At 42.7% G+C, this 18417-nt stretch overlaps 1 protein-coding gene across 1 annotated transcript in view; it reads right to left on the bottom strand.

The window, feature by feature from the left end:
• The window catches only part of PTPN5 (protein tyrosine phosphatase non-receptor type 5), an 81372-nt gene extending 65588 nt beyond the window's left edge, over window positions 1-15784 (bottom strand). The window contains 6 exon segments of the mRNA XM_040560181.1: window positions 5541-5594; window positions 6576-6634; window positions 7578-7715; window positions 11921-12081; window positions 12374-12451; window positions 15672-15784. The gene's annotated coding sequence lies outside the window, so the exon portion shown is untranslated.
• Between the last annotated feature and the right edge of the window lie 2633 nt (window positions 15785-18417).

Raw genomic sequence — 18417 nt, 5'->3', positions numbered from 1 at the left:
AGAAAACTACGTGGACACTAAGCAGACAAACAAAGCAATCTGTCTTTGTACCGTATCTCCAGGATCTCCCCAGCTGACTCATCCTCCTGTCTAAAACACAGCAGAACAGTAAAAAGAAATCTTTTTACTTTTATCTCCTTAAAAAAAAATGAAAAAAAAAAAGAATAAAACACCATCTCACATTACGAGAATCCGAATTCCTTTGTGTAGTAGCAAGAAACAGACTAAAAGCAAAACTGGATGCCAATTTGCAAACTGCCATTAAATTTCCAGGAAGCTAATCCACCAAGGAGCATACTGCACCCTAGAGAGCCCTTAATTAATAGTGTCACATTTGCAACAGGCTAGTTAAGGTTGTGTCACCATTTACATTATAAATCCCTAATTATATGTTAGCAAAACAACCCCAAAGCTTACTGAAACATGATATACAGGGTTCCAGTCCACAAAGAAAGACTTGGAGATTGGGCGGGGAAAGGAGGAGGACAGGTGAGGAAGAAAATATTAGTATCAAGGTAGATTTGATATTTTAATTTGCAAATACAAAAAAAAAAAGACGACAAACTTGGAAGCATTACAAATGCCAAAAGCAGAGAACATTTTGGCAGGCATTTAAGGCTGAATCCTGGAGGCGGTTAACACCCTTGACTCTAATCTCAGTAGGAAGTAAGGGTGGCTAGCACCCCCCAAAGAATGATGGATTACCTGTTTCTAAATCAACGGGTGTTAAAGCATGTAGCCGCTCCTGGGGTCTGGACCACAGTCTCTCTGTACTTGGACTGCTATCCTTGGTTTAGAGAACTTGATTCTGCTTCCATCGCAGGACAGATGATATCTATTCAGGGTCAGGAAGATTAGTACTACTCCATTCCAGACATTATAAAATATACAGCACACATGAGAGCTTTATGCACAGAATATATTTTGTATTGGATGGAGCGTTACTTCCCCCTTGACATTTATATCTGGTATGTTTTACAGTTTGTTTACATTGTGTCTTTGATTACAGAACATATAGTATTGAATTTGGAGCTCCTATAGCTTCCAGCCCCATTGGCTGGAGAAGAAAGCATGCCTCTGATTTTTAGTTCTTGGAAAAGGATTACAGTAATGAGGAGGAGAAGCAGCATTAGACAGCATTAGAGAGTGTATGGAACAGACACTCCACAACCACCGGAGTCTGCACTAAGCGGTCTTAATATTAAAGGTCAAAAGTAAGGATAGTAAAGTCACACTAAAGTCCAAGTAAAGCCAGTAAGTGGTTTCAGTACCAAATGGAGGCCCATCTGCTGACTGCTTCCCTCCTTCATTGTCCCAAGGTCCAAGCACTGGTGCCTCAAACATCCCGTGACACACTACTCAGTATCCTTCAACGTCTCTGCTCCCCTCAAGAAGGTGTACTTGTCTCCAAGAACAGCCTCCAGAGAGCCTCAGGCCTCAGTTGTGGCCAAGCCTGTCTCACTCGTGACCCACAGCTGACTGGCAGTGGGGCACGGGAGGATGTCCCTTTAAATCTGCTCTCTGTATTATGGCTATGCGTCCAAGTGACAGCACAATGTCATCAGGGCCCCAAGGTCATGCCACAGCCTTGCGCTGCTTCAGCTGTGCTAACTCAGCCTTGATTTCTACACCTTCAAAGCACCCATGCATGAAAAAAAAAAAGTACATTTTTTCTAGGGTCCAATGCTGTAGCTCAAAACACAGTGGGAATCTCTTATGATTTTTCCTACACAGGAAGCTAGGTGTGATAACTTGGGTCCTAGGTCTGCACTCAGGAGCTCCATACCTTGTCTAATATAGACCTCCTAAATGACCCTAGAATTGCTGTTTAGTTTTTGTTCATCTCATGTCCTCCTGGATAAGGCACATCAGTATTTTCAGTCATCCCTGGAGAAAAAAATGGGAGGCACAAGGATAGAAGGAAATCAAGGCCAAAAGTAAGACAGTGAAATATTTGGATACCATAAGCTACAAAAGAGTGGCATATACATGAAACATGGCCACTCTTAACATATCCCGGTTTGAAAAGCTTACCCATTCACAACATTAAGACCCTGTAAGTCAGCAATCAAGGCACTCATCCAGACAATTACTGAATAGAAATCATACCGTAACTCATAACCTCGCCTTTCACATAGAGGTCTCCCCACCACCAGCTAGCAAGTGGGTCTGTCTTGCATAATCCCCCTCTTTCTATAAGCAGGCTAAGTTTATTAGCACAGTATGTTCATCTTAAGAAGCATTTCCATCAGACAGCAGAAAATGCTCTAGAAAGAAAACCATTTTCTTGTTTCTACCATTGTACCAAATGTCACCTTCCTGTAGGCTAAGAAGCCTACTTCTCAGGTTGAATATTCCCAGTCATCCTGGGGTACCGCACGTCACTGAAGGGAGCAGACCCCAAAAGGATGAATGCAGCACCTCAAACCATCAGTGTACCACTACTGTATGCACTTAGCCTGCTGCTGCCACAGCCTTAAAAAATTAATGAGTTCTCTAAGGAATACACAGACATAATATTCAAAGCAAAGGAAACTGCTGCCAATACTGTTTTTCTCTCTCTGGACACCACTTCAAACAATTTCAAAACAGAGCAACAGCTTTTGCCCCACAGCAGACTATCAGGATCCTTTCAGACAGAAAACTGCCAATGGTTGTGTGCACATGCCTCGACATTATACAGCCTGCAGACCACCATCATGCAAGTCTGACCTTGTTTTACCCATCTGGGGGATTTCTGCCATTAGGTTCAATATAAGGAAAAATTAAGCTTCACTTTGGGGGTACCTTCTGAGGTTATTTTGGACCAATTTTTTTTTTTTTTTTTTTTTTTTTTTTGTGAAGATGCTAAACCCTGCGTAGAAATAATGACCTCCAAATAACTAAGGGAGTGCTTAGCCTCTCCAGCTCTAGCACTGACTTGATTTCTCACTTTTTCCTTTTCTCTGCAGCAGTTACCAACACACCCACAGACATGATATGGCATACACTCAGAAACACAGGTCCAGCAACACCATTTATGTAAAGTCCCTTATTTAAGGAACTAACTCAAAGGAACGAACTAACACCACGGCAAACATCAACAGATGGGGCTTTCCTTCTGCACCATAATCCTCTAACATGAATGCGTGGCAGGTGCAGAGGGGAACAGGACCAATCACTCTCACCTTTTCCAGCCCTTGCTTTTCAGAGCATTGCCGTACACACAAGACACTGAAGAGAAATGGCTTCTTCTGCCTTCCCATCCCTTTGCTTCCCAAAAAGTACTCCCCACATCAACCAGTGTCACTGAGAGATAGTCTGCCACCAAAAAGCTTAGAAATCCTCAAAGAAAACAGATTAAACATTCAGAATTATCATCAATTAACAGCTCCAAAATGACGCATGAGAGATTAGTACAGCAGAAAAGCTTTAAAATTTACACTGGTGTAAAGTCTGAGACCAGTTCTTGAACAACAGAGAAAAAAAAGCTTCTCTAGCTTTACCAATATAATGTAAACTATTATTACTAGGAAGCAAGGCTTCAAATAGCCTGAAATGTCAGAAGGATCTCAGATTTCTACTCATCTCTAGCTCTGGTAGCTCATGAAGCATCAGCTCCTAGAACCACACAGCAACTGCAGAGAAGAAAGATGGCAAATCACAAGCAGATAGACACAACATGTAAGTTCAATATTTCAGGAAGCAGCATAGAAATAGTTGAATGGATCAGTGCCACTATTTCTAGGACCAGTGGTGGTTTTTAAAAGATACTTACAAATACCTGCTGTGTCCTGAAGACTAAGAGAGAATGACATCCATAGCAACCAGTTACAAATGAAGAAGAAAAGGGAGGAACAGGTGATTCTTTCACATAGATTGTAATGGTGACACACAGCTCATTTCAAGGTCAGGTCCCATCCCATTCTGTCCCCCATTACTGACTGGGAAGTCTCAACATCATCAGCTAATAATATTCTAGACTGTAATAAACTTGATCCCAAGGGTGCTGAATGTCATGAAAGCAAATTAACCACAAATGCTCAAAAAACAATGCTTTTCTCCAAATCTAATTATTGCCTACAAGTTGCCACTACTATTACTTGTATGTAAGGCTCTAGAAGACTTCATTATGAACATGCAAGAAATTGTCATCAACTCTTAAAACTTACTCGAAATTCCTTATCCTCTCCACAAGCACTGAGCACCTTGCTTAAGGACAAACATAAAACACATCGTAGCAAATGAACTAAAGAAATCACAGAACCACAGTATCAGATCCTAATTTAACTCACAGTATTTCCTCCTTGACTCAGAAGCCATAAAATAGATTATTTTCCCCAAAATTCCTACTGGATGGCACATCTACTGTGTTAAGTACTAGAGAAAAATACCAATATATTTGAAGCATCTGCATGCAGTAATTTCTATATAATCTCACTGGTTCTAGCTACTTATACATCATCCTTAATTATCTGGGGTGGGTTCATCTTCAGGTTATCACATATTGAACCCCCCTGATATCCCCCAGCTGACACAGGTAATTAGCTCTCCAGTGGTTTGAAGTTCTTCCTCATTAACACTTTTTTTTTTGGGGGGGGGGGGGGCTTGGCTACTTGTTTCTGCTGAGGCTCTCAGTTGCCACTGATTTTATGCTAAATGTGGAATTCTTCCAGCTAAGCTGTTCACTGTGTTTATGGGTAACCTGCCCTGTTTTCAGAGGTTATGAATGTAGGTGATAATATTGCTTCGGGGAAAAAAGCTCTTTCCTTCATACTTGGGAGAACATCAAACAGAAACTGCTAATCTGTGAGGATTTGATGGACATAGACAGTGGTTTGCACTTCCTTGGCCTGAAGCCGTTGTGGCAGAAGGTTATTGAGCTTTTAGAGAGAGAGAAATACATAGCTAGAGGAGATGACAATTGGGCTGAAGAGGTGACAGACCCAGGCGGAAAGGAGGAGAGCCATCCACTGAGCAGAAGACATTGGTATTGGCTGAAAAAATTAAGCAAGAAAAGCCTATAGACACAGCTAGGAAACTACATTCCAAACTGGAAAAACATCTGGTTTCAAGGACAGAAAGTCAGTTTGGAGATCTGCTCTCAGTTTCTACTTCTGTTCAATATTAACAACCTAGGGAGAAAGCAGGGTGCCTTCATAAAGCAAATTCCCAAATGACAGCAGACACTATTCCAGCTAGCTTTGGACTCCCTTCTCTTCCCAGCCTAATCGGCAATCTCACAGACACAGCTTTACAAATCCCAGACCACCAGATAAATCCACTCCAGTAGGCTGTGACAGAACACAGTAAAGCCAGAAATAATGTTAGCAGGACCTGACTTTTAAGCAAGTTTGCCAAGCAGAAAAAAATCTTTTTCAAAATCCTAGGTATACAGGTAATGGTCTCCTCCGTTCAGCACGACACCTGAATCAGTATCTTATCACTGACACAATTTTTGTGTTTAAAAGCCTTTATGTAACATTAAAGTCATACCAGGATTAACACCGAGCAACAGTTCTCAATTTAATCTAACGCAAACTAATATAATGTAATCTTACCCACTCAAGGATAACAGACTGTGATAACTGATGTTCTCAGCTGCACAGAATACGCTGCAAATAAAACATATTGTTGCTTAATTGCTGGTTCTCTCATTATCTAGCATCACTACAAAACATTAGAGCAGTGAGTCTCCATTTGTGATCTGCTGCCCACTGGCAATATGCAAAACTATGGCAAATGGCCAGCACTATATTCAGCAGCAAGATCTACAACAGTGTTCCCAGTCAGGAGTTTGAGGAGCTACGGCACCAGAGAGCACATGGGGAAATTCAAAGGGACAATGTTTTTTTCCTAAAAAGTTCAGGATATAACATTGTTGTGCACGATGCTTGGAAGTTCAAAAGAAATGAAAGTTAATTTAAAAGGGCAGTGACCACTTCAGGGAAAAATACGTAATTAAGGAGTCAGAGATGTTATAAAACATGTTACACATGCTTGCAATAAATTTACCACAAAGAACAGAGCACTTAAAGGTCTGAAAACATGGTTTAAGACAATAAATAATGGGTGACCTAATGCTGTGTGTATTTTAGCCCAACTCCTCATGTGTATTGGAGCAAGTTAGGCATCATGTGTGTGAGTGAGAAGCACCCCCTTTCTAACCTAAAAGAAAATTGTAACTATTTTCATTATGCAGCCATTCAAAATGGGCTCTGGATTGCAGAAACAATCACTAGCAGAATAAAATAGCCATTACATGGTTTTCAGTCACAGGATTTGTTACAATAATTCACAAAGCTCCCAACAGTTTCATAACAAAGTAGTCACATCTGCAGTTTCACAGAAACGATCGTGTCTGTGCCAAGATTTCATCTCACAAATGCTTTCAGGCTCTGATTTCCATGTTTAGAAGAGGACTGAAACAAGCCAATTAGTTAAATTATTCCACCTCTCTGGCTTGCTATTCTCAAACTTAAGGAGCAAATGTTTCGGTCAGTGTAATGGAATGGTGGCAATGATCTGTACTGGCAAGGGAGGCTTTGCTCCTAAAGTAGACGGATACAGCCAAGCTCCAGGCTGGTAATACGTACTGTTACTGAGACAGAAAATGATGGTACAGATGCTCTTGGAGTACTGAATGGAAGATGTTCTGTAAAAGAAAATAAGTCTAGCTGTACTCAACAAGTCAAGGTACAGGAAGAAGAAGCAGCAAGTCTCTGTTCCTAAAAGTAAAAGGGCTCTGCAGAACTTTCAGAAAATTGTACTGGCTGACAGATAAAATAGAATCTTTTTCCCAGTCTCTGGATGCTGCTGGAAAAAAAAAAAAAGCAGCTTATTTTATTTACAAGTGTATTAAAAAAACAAACAGGCGAGAGTAATTCAGTGAACTGACAGTAAATTCAAAAGCAGCATCACGTGTCCAAGAGAATGACATAAATAACATCTCTGGCAAAACAAATTCTCTCTCGGAGAGGCTGAGTCAAGGTGCCAAGCTTCTTAAATCTTGCAGGAGGGGAGAAACATTAAACCTCAAGCCCATGAGGACTCACTGCCATTAGCAAGCCTGTAGGAATCTACCTTCTTTATTATTTCATGGGAACATACACCTGCACCCTGCACAAAGTACTACTGAGATGCAAAATCTTATGAAGGATTGGGAAACACAGGGAATGCATCCCGGTTAGTCTAGCTGCCTATCTTTTGAGCAGGTAACTACTCAAGAGCAGAATTTTAAGAAAAACCTTCCAGAGTGTCTGTGTGGCAAGGTTTCTGGTGTTTGTGTTGTCACCACTGCTGCATGACTAGTGTGGGCCTACAATCCATGGACTGCTTGTGACAAGGCAATTTTCAGAGATCAGCCAGGAGCAGTGAGCAGGCGCGATGGACTGTTCCTCTGCCCACTACTTGTCTCAACCAAAGAAGAAAATTCTCAACCTCTCCTCTCCCAATCCCCTTGCCAAATACTTATAATCATCAACCTGCACAGGAACAGGGCTACAAAATACAACTTCTCTTTAAGAACTGAAATTAGGCAAACATCTGCCCCCCCAAGAAACAAAACCAAAAAAATGATTACTGCTGGTTTAACCCACCTCAGCTTTTTCAATCCTGCCTTCCAAAGGTATCCAAAGCTGGTTATACTCCAGTGGAACCTTCCCCTCATCTCACTTCCACAAAGCATTCACCTCCATTTAAAGAAGCGTGCAATGCTGTTGGCTGCTAAATACCTTCTGCCATTTAAGTGGCAATAAGAGAAAGAAGATAGTAATTGGAATGACCTGCTTTTATAGACTGCAAGTCATCTATTATGAAAATACTTCTTATTTATAGCACCTGAGAGATACAGTTCAGAAGAAAAACCCCCCACCATGCAAAATTCTTAGCTTATGTTTTCAGTAATTTTGGTTTTACACAGTGATACCTGAAAAAAACGCTCTGCATCTTTACAAAATGTCACTATTTGCATTTCATAACAAACTCTAAGGTACCATTAGAGGCTCGTCATATTGTTGGTGGTACAAACAGAACACATTTTCCCACTGAAGGGGAGTAGCAACTACCTGTAGGAAAAAAAAAAGGAAATGTTTTTCTCAGGGTAGAAACTGCTAGGTTTGCTACTTTCTCGAGTGCAGAATTAAGGAAAAATGCAGTAAAACCACATTTTGAAAGCAGCAAAATGGATAGGCTTGGGTACAAGCAACTAAATCTCATGTTATAGCAAACTTCAGTTTAAAAAAGAATTCACAAATCACATTTAGTGCCGATCACAGCCTCAGGAATTAAGATTTCCAGCGCAGCTTCCTACAAAGAATCCACAAACATCACAATCTGGGAGGGCAAGACATTTCTTTAGAGATTGTCTGGAATCTGTAGCATGATCTGTAATCTTGGTCTCTGCAAAGACCAAGAAGATCAAAAAGCCACCAGTACTCCTTGGGCTTGCCTAAGTCTTCACTGCAAACAAGGCAAATTACCAAACACAAGCCAAAGCTTTTAAAACACCAGATGCAGCTAGCTTGGTTTTAAAGGGTTATTAAGTCTCCAGGAGAGGTCTGTGTGTGAGGCAACGTCTGAGATAATTCTGTAATAGAAGACATGCTCTGAATTTCCATGTCTATTGGCTTATAATGTCTTGCAAGGCCTACTGGTTACAGCATGGGTTTGAGGGGGTGGGAAGGCAAGGGAACTGTGACACTCAAGTTGCTAACAGCACTACCTGGAATTGAAATGGTGTAAAACGGATTGGTTTTGGCTTCCGTCAGGTTATGTTTGGCATTTGCAGGATTAGCTTCCAGAGACCAATAAAGATGTTCTGTCCTGCCAACTGACTGGTTACAAGCATGTCTAGCTTCTGTGTTAAACGAGAGATGACAAATGAATTGAAAAACTGAAAGTTTTACCTCTTCAGGAAAACATCAAACTTTCCTTCCACATAAGACAAGATATCTCACCCATGGGCAAGATTAGGCCCTAGTTCCGTTGTCATTGACTCAGAACCACATGGATGCTCTGGATTAGAAAAAGCAACTTCAAGCTCAGCCTCCAGAGGCTCAGGTATGTGGGAATATTTCTTTTGTACTCCTAAGAGGTGTGAAATGTTTAAGTGTCTGAAGACAAACAAGAGCATGAAGTGCCAGGTCAGTCTGTTCAGAGAAGTAAAATAACCATTGTGAGACCTATGGGAAACCAAGGCCTTATGAAGAACAAAGCATCTGGCTGTGAGGAGTGCTCCGAATTCAACAGTGTCACTGTTGGGTTTTGCTGTTTTGTTTTGAAGAGCATGGCCTCCAGGAAGAACAGAACAGAAAATCCTGGAGTGAAGATTCTTGTCTACCTCCATTTGCTTGGCTACACAAACTATGGAATCTGTCTTGGCTAAAGATCAGTGATACTAAACCCTGGGACTCGCTGGCCTGCTAACACAGGTCTGGGTGACCAAAGGCAAAAAGAGGGAATCCAAAGCATGGGCTGAGAGATGTGTCAGAGCAGTAAGCCAAATATTCCACCTCCCCTCATCCTCCCCCAAAAGCAAGGTAGCCATTCATCCTAAAGATTGCATCATCTAAATTTGTTTAAGCTGCCCCCCCACTGAGAGGTGAAGTCACAGAAATAAACTATACATTAAACTGTGCACAGTTAAATAACTAAACATTAACTAATTAAGGAATATTAAGCAGCAAGTAGCATGCTATTGTTTCAATACTGAAACAACTTATGCACAGATTTCGTAAACACAAATGGCCCTGTAAGCTTTAATTGAGTCTTTCTGGAAATGAAAATTTCAAGTTTCTGCTTCTAAGAATGCCAGAAAAAAACACAGTTAGGTTATGAAAAAAGAAATGACCCAAAAGGAAGCACAGATGAAATAACCGAATGTAGCCATAATATACCAACTGATATTCCTCCAAGAAAAATACTGCTTTCTAAAACATTTTCAATTTTAAGTTTTCTACCACAACTTTAAATTCAGCGTTGGCCTATGAATTAAGCCATATTCTATTGTAATACTTCTTTGACATTCATTTGCAATGATTTTATAGACTGATGTGGTACCACAGTGCAAATACTCTAACATCAAATACTTAGGAGCTTGACACAAAAGCTGATTGTTTACAACCTGCATATTACAAAGAAAATCTAAAATACTTGTTGATATTTACCAAAACGCATAGAATTTTTTTTTAAAGATTTCCTTCAAGCATCCTGTTTGTTACTTTGCATGCATCAACAGTCTGCCATGTCCTACATCTTGTTCCTCCACCATTTATTTCAAATAATTTTACATTTTACTGACATAAGTTTAGAGACTAGTGCTATTCCAACACCAATTTTCAGTATCTATTTCTTAATGATAACTGGTGTGATATGTCATTATCTGTATCCCCTTGAATTTGAGCAACGGGCATACATCTCTAGACACAAAGAACTTGCAGGGTCTAGGGAGGCTGTGATTTTTAGGTTTAATCCTGATTTCATAACCATGCATTTCAAAGAGTAACAGATGTCCCAGAGTCACTCCTCTGCTGCGCTGGTAATACAGCATGCATCATTACCTGAATAAACAGTTAAAATTGTAAAAGAAAGTATTTTACCACTATTCACTATACATAGCTACAGAACAAGCAAAGGTATGGATATTTAAGAGGACATTTAACCTCGATTTCTCACATTGGTTTTACAGGTAAAAATACCTATCTTTATCAAAGCACGTGTGCTTTGAAAGATCTCTGTGCTTTTGTTACATTTCAAATTGCATAATTTTGGGGCTTCCCCCCCCCCCAGCTTTGTTATTTGTTTTTTCCCCTCCTCCATGTTTAGAGGCAATTTTCCCAACTTCTGCAATAGCAGTTTATATCTAATAGTCTGTCTATGCAGGAGTAACTACCAGAATAGCCATTTTTATTATTTAGGCTTATACATCTCCTTGTTCACAGCCTAGTTCTTTAAAATGTGTGCACACATAGCAAATAAGCTTGGTATACTAATGTTAGCAAATTTCCATATGTAAATTACTCCTCCATTTCCCAGTGAAAAACATCCATCTCCTGCTTCTCTCGGGGTCACACAGGAATAAATGACAGGATTTGATCACTGCCTACTTATAAATAGAATCACACTTTACAAGATTGCTTATTGCGTTTACTGTTTCTTAAAAGAACTGTGTAATGAAGGTGAAGGAAAATGGAAGCCTGAGATACGATTCTTCCACTTTTTGAAATGGAAAAAAGTCCACTGGACTTGTAGTTTCCAGTAAAGTATCTACTAATATTGATTTTTTTTCCCCCAGTTGTAGTATCAAGCTCATATCTGCCAAGCGTAGTGCAATTTTTATATTTAATACTGTAGTTACAACCATGTAATATATACTGCCAGTGTCCTAGCTTTCTGACCTGTAACCTGGTCCCCTACTGACAGGTCTCTATACAGTAAAAAGCCTCAGTCAAAAGCAGACTCTGCAAGGGTATGGATATCATTCACGTGAAATGTTTCATGGCATCAATGATTTCAGGACTGTTGGTACCTACAGGTTCCAAACAGCTTTCTGTAAATGAAACAATTCCTTATGAATACACAGCTTCAGAAGTGGAGACTCCTTTGGTAGATTCAGTCAGGGTGTACAGCTTACACCACCTGTTTCCTAGATTTCCTAGCAGTTCTGCAAAGTACTTGAGAAATGGGGGTTGTGGATCTCAGGCTCACCTGGGTAAATAAACTCCACTTCCTCTAATGGAGAGCGATTCAGTTAAAATCTGCATACAGAGAATACCTGACCCACCAAAGAAAATTTAGCTGCTCCATGCTGACATTAGCACAACTGAAAAGAAGCAAACACATCCATGCAGGTCCTGAAAGCAGACTCCAGCCCACTATTAAGTTTCTCCAGTGCAAGAACCTTTTGTAAAATGAAAGACATCAAGTCTTCCTCAAGACTTACAATTTCAGACTAGACTACGGTGTCATCTTATGCTGCCAGTGTCTGACAGGCACTCTTGAGCTCTATCCTCCATCAGCTTCTTTAAGGAACATTCTTATCTTGCACAAAACTGCTGTCTTCAGAGTTCTGGGTGCTCCTCAGCACTTTTAACGAAACATGATCTGTGGACAGAGCAGGTGGAAGAACAATTCTAGTGAAATACGAATTACAACATTTGAATGATTTAAGAAAGCAATGTAATTAATACTATCCGTGTCATAGGTTATGCAGTTTGATGAAGCCGTGTTTGCACGCAGACTTCCATCAGGATGGTGGCATGCTAGCTGTGCGTGGCAGTGGGTAAAACTTCACTGAAGCTTTCAAAACCTTTCTGAACCACTGCCACATCTGTAAGTACCCAAGTTTGCACGCAGGATTATGAAGACAGGTATCATCCTAAACAAATTAGCACACCTGAAATATATTACATGTGACTAGCACTTTTTCTGTCACTCCTTGCTACGTGAACCCAGCATCACATACACAACTCTTCTGGAAGAAAAAAAAAAAAAAAGGCTTTATTACACAGCAGTGTTTGACAAGGCTCATTGGAAGGTATTTATCTGATGCTCTACAAAAAAAATTTCACAATCTCCCTGTAACTTGAGTTGTTTATACCGGAAGGACGAGATTGTGTCAAAACCAAGAATTCCTGTTAACACATGCAGTTGTGTCCACATCAACTTTGTTATAAAAATGCTGAAGGTTGCACTAAATAGCTGTTATTCTGGTACGCACAGTAGTAAAACATAGAACCAAACTAGTCCAGGTGGTTCTATACTATTAAAGGAGTGTGAAAAGAGAGGGGGAAAAAAAACAATTACTGTGCCTGAGCTCCGGAGTAGGTTAAAAAAATCCTGCCACATTCCTGAGACATTAGGGCCCCTTGCCTTTCCTGTGTATCATGGCTCACTTGCTATACAAATAAGGGGCCAAAGTGCTTTGCCAGCTACATGTAATGAAGTCCCTGCCTGCAAGAAACAGATGACCAAACATCTCTAAGATAAAGCAAAAAGCCTTTTTTTTTATTATTATTTTATTTGCTTTTTGCCCTTTTGAGTCATTTCTTGGTGTTAGACTGAACTTATTTATCAAACCAGTATGAAAGCGGAGCCTGAAGGAAGGCATCTCCTCCAGTCTTGCTTTGCTAAAAGATGCCTTAGCACAAGTCACCTCTTCAGTTCATAACTTTCACTTGCATGTTTTACTTTCAGGAAGTCTCAAATATCCTCTAAAGTAGAAACACTTTATATTTAAAAGCTAGAAATAAATTCTTGGCATCACCAGCTTAAATTCGGAAGCTACATGTTATCACAGGTTGAATCTAGGGTCACATCAGCCTCACTTTGCTGTGGTCTATGCAGTTCTCTCTGAGTTAGCTTCTTATGCTGCGATAACAAAGTTCTCAGCAACCTCAGAAAAGATAGGATTTTATCATGCACCTTTAAAAAAAGCTACAATTGAGAAGACCTCTTCTGTAAAAGCCTACAGTGCTTGAGTCACCACTGCCTCTTCTGCTTTTTGACTCAACATCTCCCAGGACAGAGCAGTTTGGTTAAGCATCCAACAAAGAACGAAACCTAGGAAAACTGCTTTTTGGTGAGGTTTGGGGACAACTCTAAGGTAAAGCCAAGAAGGTAGAATTCTTTAACAGAGATTGTAACACAAGCTATTTTTTTTTCTAGAAACAAACACTTCCTTTAATTTGTGCATTAATTTCACTCCACTAATGAAACAAGTTTATCTGTGGTGCTTATCTCATCTCTTCTGTTGACAAGCCCTAAACAGAGCAGACCAAAAAAACAGATCCTTACTTCAAACATTCTCATACTATTTGAGGGACTTAAAGCTCTGTATCTGATCAATGCTTTATGCAGGAAAAGTCAGAACAGATATTTTTTCTCCTTCCTGTACTGCAAGTCATTGTAATTGCCCCTGCTGCAGCAACATCTGCCTTTCCAGATACTGAAAACACATACTGGAAAGCATCCTGCTGCATAATGGAATTTGGAGACCCCCCCAAAAAAAAAACAACAACAAAAAAAACACACAAAAACCACCACCACCATCGAAAAAACAAATGCTCAAAAATAACTTCTCTTCCCCATTCTCTTGTTTTTCTTTAAGTCATGAACTGCACGTCATAACAGAATAAAGCTCTTCCATTTAAAACAACTTTAGTTACTTGGAAGCTGAAGGCATTAATCTGCTTGTTGGCTTTCTACCTTTTCAACACTTGCCCCACGAGATACATGCTACAAACCATTCAGATTTGCTTTCCTGTTGTGTATTCTACATTTATCACGCTGAATTGATGGTCTTGCTGTCTGGAGGTTCTTCCAGTTTTACACACATGACATCCAGTTGACAACTCTCTATAGTGTACTGACAAATATTTTAAAGCTTAGCCCTTAAAACACAACCATAATTCTGGGTGAGAAAAAAAAGTCAGCAAAATATTAAAGAATAACACCTATTCAATTACAGCACAATGAATTACACAGGTGAACATGATGTGCTCACCTTCCTGGGCATACCTACTGAAATCCCTGGGATTCATCGTACACAAATGTAAACCAAGAGCTCTAGGATCCATTTTATTCATTCAAGTCAACAGACTAAATTCTGTTCTGTCTCAATGGGAGCATATTGAGCCTCAGAACTATCCTTTGCTTCAAATATACAACCACAATTCAAATATATCAATGAAACCATTGACCAAAGTGCTACTGCAAAGGAACAAAATGAAAAACAAGTGGCGGAAAAGCAAAAGGGAAAATTTCTACTTCAGATATCACAGACGGTAAAATTCAGCACTCTGTCATGTACAAAACTTGTGCTAAAATCAGGGTGAGCTCTGAATCTACCCAAGATTTCAATCTGATCCATTAGCTTCAGGATTTATACAACAAGTTATCTCAAACTGCCTGACAAAAGGCTGAAATCAAAGCAGATGTTGTTTCCTCGGCGCATACAGTTATCACCAAGTAAGAACAGAGGGCAACACGGCCACAATTCTCCCGAATCCCTAATCAAAACCAGCACAGGGTCTCATCCTCAGCTGCAAGTCTTTGCCAACCAGGTGGCAAACACTGGAGCTGGATCCAAACCCCATAAACTCCGTAAATAACACCGTTATACAAAAAGGATAAACCTAGTAAATTCGTCTTTCCAGATACAAGAATCACCGCCTCGCTAAAATGCAGCTGCGTAAGGAGAAAACCGCACGTCAAGTTGAAAAAAATCGCTCTTAACTGCGAGCTCAGGGGGCACACGTGAAGCCTGCGTCCTGCTCCATGCCAGCAGAGCGATCCCCACAGAACCCGGCTGCGCCTCCGCCTGCAGCTCCTCGGCACCAGGCACTGCCCGCTAAGGGGAAGCGGCTGCCGGCTGCAGTGCTGAGGAGAGCGGCGCCGAGCCGTGCTGCTGCTGCCGCTACCGTGCCTGTGGGTGTGAGAGCAGCCTCCCCGCTCCTTCCTCGGCGGGTCTGCGAGGCGCATGAAATCACACTGGAGAAGGGAGGGAGAAAAATCGCGGTGCGAGCAGCCGCCCGGTGCTGCGGAGGAAAGGGGAGGGCAGGGCACCGAGGCAGCGGGGGGGCGCCGGGCTTGGGGCTGCCCACAGGGCCCCCGCCGCTCGCCCACCTCCCTCCCATCCTCCCCTCGGGACCCGGACAGCCGCCTTGTGGCGGCGCCTCACGGCTCAGCCTTACCTTGCTGCCCCTTCGCCCCGCCGCCGGCGCTCCAGGTGCGGGGGGCGCACGAAGGCGGAGCCCTCAGCCCGTGCCCCCCACCCCCCGCGCCAAACCGTTACGACCGTTAACGGCTGTTCTAAGTTGCCTCGCGCCTCTCCTCAGAGCCGCGCCCCCCCCACACACACACACCTCCCCTGTACCCCGCCGCGTGCACGCGCACCCACCCCTCAGGCCGCCGCCGCTCCCCTCCGAGGGGCCGCGCCCGCCTCAGTCTCCGCAGAAGGCGCCCCGGGAAGGGGCCGTGAGGCTGGGGGCAGTGCCGCCAGCCGCCCCCCTTCCCCCCGGGCAAGCCGCTCGCCCTCCTTCTTCCCCCGCTCGCCTTCTTCGCAGCGCGGCGGCGGCGGCGGTATGACTGACAGGGAGCCTGGCAGAGGCCGCCCACGCGCGCTCCCGTCTTCTCCCCTCGCTCGGCGAGGGAGATGGCGAAGGAAGGAGAAAGCATGAATGGAACCGGTGGCGGGGGGAGCCCGGGGGGCGGCCCGCAGCTCCCCGCCGAGCGGCTGCCGCAGTGAGGCCCCGGCCCCCCGCTGCCGGCGGCGGCTCAGCGCAGCCCCCACGCGTGCCCTCAGAGCCGCGGGTGGGGGGCGGCGGGAGGGGGCTCGCCCCTGTCACGGCGCCCCCCGCCCCGGTCACGGCGCCAGGCCCCCGGCAGGAGCGGGCAGGTGTCCCCTCAGCGCTCGGCCATTTTCGCCGCGCTGGCTCTCATAGCGCCGTGCTGCCTGCAGGTAACGCGTTTGGTGCTGACAAAAACCCAACGCCTGCTGCCTGGACGGGGACTCCTGTCCTGACGTGATAAAAGGCAGCAAAGGATTTCAAAGACCACACTACACTTTCCCCCATTTCTTCCCCCCCCCCCCCCAGTGATTACTTGGTACTGAGGGATAGCCATGTAACCCTGTTGTTCCTCATATTGGTTCTCCCTAAAAAGGTTGTAACTTGTTAAACACGCACATCACACACTGGAGACCAGGCTTTTCTGGGTGCTCTGGCATCGATATTGTTGGGTATGACTTGTGGCATTAGCTGGCTTACTCCACAGTCAAAGGATTCAATATTAAGATAATGGTGCGCCTGTTAAATTGGTGAAACTACCTCAGTATCCATTCACCAAAAGTCAGTAATTGGTTTCAGTTACTTAGTATTTAATATATTTTCTTAATAATTTTATTTAATGGAATCCTTGATTGGAAAACCTGACGGTATTTATCTATCTAATTTTTTCCTGTAATTTAAATTAAACAGGGCGTTTTTTTCCTTCTGAATATTCACTGAATATTTTGTTATATGCTGCTAGATACGTTGCGTGCTGCACTTGAGACATATCTGCATTTGCTGTTACATAATCCATAAACATGGGTTTTCGTCCCATGAATCTGGAATCAGATTCTGAGCTGTTTAAAACCGGTATGCCTCCACAAATTTAATGCCTGCCAGGAAATTTATATCAGCTAAAGTTTTAGCCTCGGAATTAAAAGGCTGTTTGGGATTCATGCGATGAGAAGCATCTCAGTAACTTTGTTTTTAAATTTTGCATTCCAGAAAACTGAGTACGCAATAAAACATTGTTGAGTCCTTTGCTATAGAATAACAAATGTAAGATTATAATTTAGATGGGTCAGTGCAGTTCTTTATGTATTTGTTTCAGCTTTATGAGGCTCTTCTCTTCATGCTAATAGTTCAACATGACTCACCTACAGTACATATCACTGCCACAGCTGTTGTAAACCTTCTTCTGAGTCAGAGAATGACTTTATGACCCAGAATTCTGGCAGCGAGTACTATCCTAGTGATTTTCCCAATTAAGAGAGAATTGCGAGTTGGTATCTGTGCAGGGTGAGTCAGAGTTTGTTGCAAGAGGCAAAACTGGACTCATCAGTTACTACTGGACTAGCTCAGTGCGTTCTTCCCCTCCAAAATTTGATAGCATGAAAAGCTGGAAAGAGCCTGCGATGGGAACTCCTTTCAGATTTCAGAAAGGCTACTGTGTGCCGGGGGATTAGCTTCCTCAGTCCCAAATGCTCCGAGCTACTGTACCAGCCATCTGCCACTGGCTGCTGTGGGGTGCACAGCAACTTGGCAGGGGGATGAGGCCAGCAGCAGTAAATAGCTGAGAGGCTCTGTTTTACTCCAAGAAACTGTTTTGCTTCTTGGGCTTACCAAAGTGCAGGAGGGGTGATGTTAAAACTGCGTGTGCTGCTGCCAGCGGTTCTCTGCATTTTATTGCTGAAAAACTGCAGCTCAGATATGCCTTGACTGATTTTGAATAGCAAAATTTGGTTTCCCGGTAATCTGCCAACTGCTCGCTACAGAGCAGAGTAATGTATTGTGGTTAGTCAACCAAATATTTTTTGTCAAAAATTCTGTCAGGAGGGGACAACATTTAGGGCTGGATATAAGGCTAAGCCATGAGGGCAAGATGAGCTAGAGTTTGGGCTTGAGCAACCATTGTTATGGCCTGGCTTGAGCCTATGGAGGCAGTGAGAGGGAATCATTGCTGGGGAGGGCAGAAATCGCTAGTCTGGCACAATTAGGAAGGGCTTAAGTGTGGGACTGGGGTGAGGTTAATGTCAGGCATGAGGCTGAAGGTGAAGATTTTGGACTTGGTGACTACCGAGATGGGTTTATTGTCAGATGTGACAGTTCCTTCGGCGCTGCCTCTGACGGCAACTTTCTGCAAGGCAGGCAGAGGTTGCTGATTCAGGTT

This window comes from Cygnus olor, chromosome 5, assembly GCF_009769625.2.
Source record: "Cygnus olor isolate bCygOlo1 chromosome 5, bCygOlo1.pri.v2, whole genome shotgun sequence".
Lineage (NCBI taxonomy): Eukaryota > Metazoa > Chordata > Aves > Anseriformes > Anatidae > Cygnus > Cygnus olor.
This window is presented reverse-complemented; position numbering and strand designations above follow the sequence as displayed.